Source organism: Acipenser ruthenus, chromosome 52 (genome assembly GCF_902713425.1).
Source record: "Acipenser ruthenus chromosome 52, fAciRut3.2 maternal haplotype, whole genome shotgun sequence".
NCBI classification, from domain to species: Eukaryota; Metazoa; Chordata; class Actinopteri; order Acipenseriformes; family Acipenseridae; genus Acipenser; species Acipenser ruthenus.
Window position 1 is genome coordinate 8,555,838 of NC_081240.1, and position 5,000 is coordinate 8,560,837.

Sequence of the window (5,000 nt, forward strand, 5' to 3'; positions counted from 1 at the left end):
GGAGGGAGGGAGGGAGGAAGCTGAATGCAATTGAGAGAGGGAATGGGAAGGAGGTAGAGGGGAGAGAGAGAGAGAGAGAGAGAGAGAGAGAGAGAGAGAGAGAGAATCCTCATTGTAAACTGCAGTCAGGCTATCTGATGATTTAACCCAGGAGATCAGCATTGATTCATCCCCTGGGGGGGATCAGCCTGATTGGTATTACACAATCAATAAGCGGTCGTTTATCACTGCCCTCATCAATATTGCCCCCCGCCCCCCCCCCCCCCCCTCCATATTGGTTATTAAAGGGCAAGCTGAGGAAATGGAGTTTTAACTTTCCCCCGTTTGGATGTCATTAGGGAACTTGCTCTAAACATTATTCAGCTCAAGTTCTCAGATTCTGGGGTAGAGGGGGTCTCTGAATCTCAGATTCTGGTTAGAGGGGGTCTCTGAATCTCAGATTCTGGTTAGAGGGGGTCTCTGAATTTCAGATTCTGGTTACAGGGGGTCTCTGAATTTCAGATTCTGAGGTAGAGGGGCTCTGAATCGCAGATTCTGGGGTAGAGGGGGTCTCTGAATTTCAGATTCTGGTTAGAGGGGGTCTCTGAATTTCAGATTCTGGGGTAGAGGGGGTCTCTGAATCTCTGATTCTGGGGTAGAGGGGGTCTCTGAATCTCCGGGTTTGAACTGAGCCCCACTCCCCCCCCCCCCCCCCGCACTCTGACCCCTCCCATCACCAGTGAGCTTTCTGAAGCTCTTCTCAATCCAGCCCCAGACACCCTGATGCTGTTTGTTGCTGTCTGGTAGAATTAATAACAGTCAAAATGTCAATAAGGATTTATTGTAGGAGAGGGAGGCTTTGGTGCAATGGACTCTAACCCAGAGCCCTGTGCCTGTGTGTGTGTGTGTGTGTGTGTGTGTGTGTGTGTGTGTGTGTGTGTGTGTGTGTGAGTCTGTGCTATGCTGTGGTGTGTGTGTGTGTGTGTCAGTGTGTGTGTGTGTGTGAGTCTGTGCTATGCTGTGGTGTGTGTGTGTGTGTGTCAGTGTGTGTGTGTGTGTTTCATTGTGTGTGTGTGTGTGTCTGTGTGTGTGAGAGTCTGTGCTATGCTGTGGTGTGTGTGTGTGTGTGTCAGTGTGTGTGTGTGTGTGTGTTTCATTGTGTGTGTGTGTGTGTCTGTGTCTGTGTGTGCGTGTGTGTGTGTGTGTGTTTCAGCGTGTGTGTGTGTCAGTGTGTGTGTGTGTGTGTGTGTCTGTGTGTGTCAGTGTGTGTGTGTGTGTGTGTTAGTGTGTGTGTGGGTGTTTCAGTGGGTGTTTCAGTGGGTGTGTGTGTGTGTGTGTGTTTCAGTGTGTGTGTGTGTGTGTGTCTGCATGTGTGTGTTTCAGTGTGTGTGTGTCTGTGTGTGTCAGTGTGTGTGTTAGTGTGTGTGTGTGTGTTTCAGTGGGTGTTTCAGTGGGTGTTTCAGTGGGTGTGTGTGTCAGCGTGTGTGTGAGTATGTGTAAGCTCTATCGTAGCGATAATAATAATATAGACACCTTGCATCGGATTCAGCAGGCTAGCGAGAAGTATGTGTCTGTGATATTAATATATAAAACACCACCTCGGGACTCAAAGGTGAAATAAAAGAATGAATGAATTAGGAAAGAAAGAATGAAAGAAAGCGCTGGGCTGCAGTGTGGAAGGCAGTGGGGTTTGAGGAGCTCAGTGGTTAGATAAAGAAAGCGCTGGGCTGCAGTGTGGAAGGCAGTGGGGTTTGAGGAGCTCAGTGGTTAGATAAAGAAAGCGCTGGGCTGCAGTGTGGAAGGCAGTGGGGTTTGAGGAGCTCAGTGGTTAGATAAAGAAAGCGCTGGGCTGCAGTGTGGAAGGCAGTGGGGTTTGAGGAGCTCAGTGGTTAGATAAAGAAAGCGCTGGGCTGCAGTGTGGAAGGCAGTGGGGTTTGAGGAGCTCAGTGGTTAGATAAAGAAAGCGCTGGGCTGCAGTGTGGAAGGCAGTGGGGTTTGAGGAGCTCAGCGGTTAGATAAAGAAAGCGCTGGGCTGCAGTGTGGAAGGCAGTGGGGTTTGAGGAGCTCAGCGGTTAGATAAAGAAAGCGCTGGGCTGCAGTGTGGAAGGCAGTGGGGTTTGAGGAGCTCAGCGGTTAGATAAAGAAAGCGCTGGGCTGCAGTGTGGAAGGCAGTGGGGTTTGAGGAGCTCAGCGGTTAGATAAAGAAAGCGCTGGGCTGCAGTGTGGAAGGCAGTGGGGTTTGAGGAGCTCAGCGGTTAGATAAAGAAAGCGCTGGGCTGCAGTGTGGAAGGCAGTGGGGTTTGAGGAGCTCAGTGGTTAGATAAAGAAAGCGCTGGGCTGCAGTGTGGAAGGCAGTGGGGTTTGAGGAGCTCAGTGGTTAGATAAAGAAAGCGCTGGGCTGCAGTGTGGAAGGCAGTGGGGTTTGAGGAGCTCAGTGGTTAGATAAAGAAAGCGCTGGGCTGCAGTGTGGAAGGCAGTGGGGTTTGAGGAGCTCAGCGGTTAGATAAAGAAAGCGCTGGGCTGCAGTGTGGAAGGCAGTGGGGTTTGAGGAGCTCAGTGGTTAGATAAAGAAAGCGCTGGGCTGCAGTGTGGAAGGCAGTGGGGTTTGAGGAGCTCAGTGGTTAGATAAAGAAAGCGCTGGGCTGCAGTGTGGAAGGCAGTGGGGTTTGAGGAGCTCAGTGGTTAGATAAAGAAAGCGCTGGGCTGCAGTGTGGAAGGCAGTGGGGTTTGAGGAGCTCAGTGGTTAGATAAAGAAAGCGCTGGGCTGCAGTGTGGAAGGCAGTGGGGTTTGAGGAGCTCAGTGGTTAGATAAAGAAAGCGCTGGGCTGCAGTGTGGAAGGCAGTGGGGTTTGAGGAGCTCAGTGGTTAGATAAAGAAAGCGCTGGGCTGCAGTGTGGAAGGCAGTGGGGTTTGAGGAGCTCAGTGGTTAGATAAAGAAAGCGCTGGGCTGCAGTGTGGAAGGCAGTGGGGTTTGAGGAGCTCATTGTTGTAAACTTTATGTATGTGTTTGTATTATAAAAAAAATATTACTTTTCACAGCGCAGTTCACCGTGGGGAATGTTCAGCACATTTAATTGAGAACAGAACTGGCAGAAGGGACACGTGTCGCTGTCCAGCCATCAACAGTCCAAAGCACCTTTGACCCTTGTTCCACAGTCCAGTTTCTGTGTTCTTGTGCATATTTTAGCCTTTTAGTCTCGTTCCCCTTTCTTAAGAGAGGTATTCTCACTGCAACACATCCTTCAAGTCCTGATTTCAAGAGTGACCTTCATACTGTTGATTTGATGGACAAAGACACCTGTGCCTTCTGCCAGTTCTGTTGTCAATTCAACGCTTGTCTTCTTTCTATTCAGGATATTATCTTCAAGTATCGCTTGTTAGACAGCTTTTTTGGGTTTTCCAGTCCTGGGTTTGTCAATTACAGATGATGTTTCTCTGTACTTGTTGATTATGCTTCGGATACCACACCTTGAAAATCGAGTGATACGAGATATTTCACTCAATGTTTTTCCTTCTTTATATAAGTCAAAGTTGTTATAATAGCAGAAAACACTAGTGGAGGCTTATTATATATATATATATATATATATATATATATATATATATATATATATATATATATATATATATATATATATATATTGAGAGCGACAGAGAGAGAGAGAGAGAGAGAGAGAGAGAGAGAGAGAGAGAGAGAGAGAGAGAAATTTTACCTCAAACTTTCTTTCAGATATGAACCTACACACAAAATAACTCGTTATCACCCGTTTTATTTTAGTTTATTTTTCTCAATATTTCTGTCAGGTTTTACACGCAATCGACCCACACAGGACAAGTCCTCGGTCTCTGAGAAACCCTTTCCTCTCGACGCTGTTTTCAAATCGAGAGCAGTGCAGAGCAGCGCGGCTAAATAACGGTCGCTTAGAATGTTGACTCTTTCAAATTTTCGAGGGGGAAAATAAATTCCAAACTGCAACGGACAAGCAAACGGCTGTTTGTTTTCTTTCTAATATATTTTTTTCATTTCTTCTTAATATCCTCTTCTCACGTATATTTTCCCCACAGACTACTACTAGAGAAATAATCTCCGTTTCGCGTTTTTTTTTTTACCCCCTCAATTTCTACACTTTATTATTATTATTATTATTATTATTATTATTATTATTATTATTATTATTATTATTATTCGTGATACTCTTCTGAGGCGCTGCAGTGTTTTATTTTTAATTATTATTGTTATTTTTTTTATTATTATTATTAAAACCGCGGGAGTGGCGACACATTTGCCACAGCAATGCCTGGCTGACAAGCGATCTCCTCTGAAGACAAACTGAGTAGGACGAGGAGAGACACCGAGACACAGCTGCATAGCAATTGCACGGGAGGAGGATGCTACACGGAGACGGCTGCTGGATGCAAACGGCGGCTCACGGTACCTTTTACACATTAAATTATTATTATTATTATTATTATTATCATTACAAGACGTTGTATGCTCATTAGTATCATTATCTGAACGGATATTTATTGTGGAGCTCGGGGCGCCAGCTAGCCCGCTTCACGACCGTAGTGTAGCCGTGCTGTCGTTAAAGATATAGTATGTGTTTTTACATGTGTGTGTTTTTAAATAGGTATTATATATATTAGGTATTATATATATTATATTATACTGGCGACAGGCGTCTCTAACTGGCAAGCGTAGCGTAGCAAACATTATCTCTGCCTTTATATATATATATATACAGGCTCCCTTGAGAAAGATATGTACAACATATCGAAACGTTGGGCAGCTGGCTCTTTGAGCTAATATATATATATATATATATATATATATATATATATATATATATATATATATATATATATACGTTTTATCTTAAGTCTGTGTTTGTGTGTGTGAGTGTTTTTTCCGCGTGTGTTAAATTCATGTCGAAAACACCCATAATATTAATACGTGATTTGCCTATTAAAATAATTGAACATTCAACATCTGACACGCTGTATGTACAATGCTGAGATAC

At 44.8% G+C, this 5,000-nt stretch overlaps 1 protein-coding gene across 1 annotated transcript in view; it reads left to right on the forward strand.

Annotated features, from left to right (window-relative positions):
* Positions 1-4,139: 4,139 nt before the first annotated feature.
* Positions 4,140-5,000, forward strand: part of LOC117432901 (protein phosphatase 1 regulatory subunit 29) — a 48,904-nt gene continuing 48,043 nt past the window's right edge. The window contains exon 1 of the mRNA XM_059016260.1: positions 4,140-4,411. The gene's annotated coding sequence lies outside the window, so the exon portion shown is untranslated. The remainder of the gene's footprint in view (positions 4,412-5,000) is intronic.